General features: G+C 47.3%; 1 non-coding gene across 1 annotated transcript; it reads right to left on the reverse strand.

Annotated features, from left to right (window-relative positions):
- Positions 1 to 845: 845 nt before the first annotated feature.
- Positions 846 to 917, reverse strand: TRNAE-UUC. The gene has a single exon. It is a non-coding gene; the product is annotated as a tRNA-Glu (tRNA).
- Between the last annotated feature and the right edge of the window lie 325 nt (positions 918 to 1,242).

Raw genomic sequence — 1,242 nt, forward strand, 5'->3', positions numbered from 1 at the left:
GCTGAACAGCAAAGAATCATTCTCAGTTTCCCTTCTATCTGCAGCAGGATTAGCCTATGTCAGTTGTTAATGAGGTGGATCTGGCTGTAGATTGTTATTCATTCCCCACCTTGACAATTCACACAGTCCCTTTCCTACTCAAATCCCCAGCACCTCAGTGATCCTGGTAGCAGGGGTTCGGTCCTGAGACTTTCAGGGTCCTTTTTACCCTCCACGTGGAGTGAACTCAGCTTTTCCCCCATCCCAGACAATCCATGAAATAACAACAGGAGCATAAAGAAAGAGGGGAGGGAACATCTCACTGCCAGGGCTGGATGTGCCCAGGGCCCCAACTCATCCATTGTTTCCATGGAATTTGGCCCCCTGCTTTGCACAAGGGACAGAGAAAGATCTTGCTGTTCCTGTGGCTGTGCAAGGAAAATTGTGCTTCTGTATGAAAGAGAGGAGGGAAATGGCCCCATGATGGGACAATATCCTCAGGATTAAGCCCTAAGGACTCAGGCTGAGAACTGATAGAATTCCACTCATCTGGGATTTAACAAATTGTCTTCCATGGAGCAGGGCCAGATCCAGCATTTTTGCCACCCCAAGCGGAAAAAAAAATTTATAAAGCTGCAATCAGCAGCAACTCTACCTCTTTTGGCAGTGAGTCTTTCCCTCCAAGAGGGACTGAGAGGACCCAATAGCCACAGAAGCCTCCCCATTCCATTGGCCATCCCTAGTGCCTGGACCCAGCCCTACCATGGAGATACTGGGAAGATGGGGGAATCAGGAAACAGCCACAGATTTATTTACATTGTAAGTGAAGAATAACTGAAGTTTTTTTTTAAAAATTGAAGTCACTTTTCCCTGACTGGGAATTGAACCCAGACCTTGGCAGTGAAAGTGCCAAATCCTAACCACTAGACCACCAGGGACCTGATAATGTTATTTGTTTTCTCTCTTATGCTACACTTTCTTAGGCTACTTTCTATCCACTTTCTGACACTGCTCCATTGTCCACTCCCTGAGAGGTTAAGAACAGAGAGTACAGGAAACCCTGTACTCAGGGTCACAACCTCAGCCCTACACAAGCCACTGAAACAAACTCTAAGGATGCTTCCTCCAGCAGGATCACAGAAACACACAAAAAAAACCCCCATGAGGAACAATCCTCCTCTGCCTTCATTTACCCCATTGCAACCCTCTCAGCAGCCGACTCTTGCAGGAAGGACACTCAGATGATAGGAGCTCTGGCACAGA

Source organism: Gopherus evgoodei, chromosome 13 (genome assembly GCF_007399415.2).
Source record: "Gopherus evgoodei ecotype Sinaloan lineage chromosome 13, rGopEvg1_v1.p, whole genome shotgun sequence".
NCBI classification, from domain to species: Eukaryota; Metazoa; Chordata; order Testudines; family Testudinidae; genus Gopherus; species Gopherus evgoodei.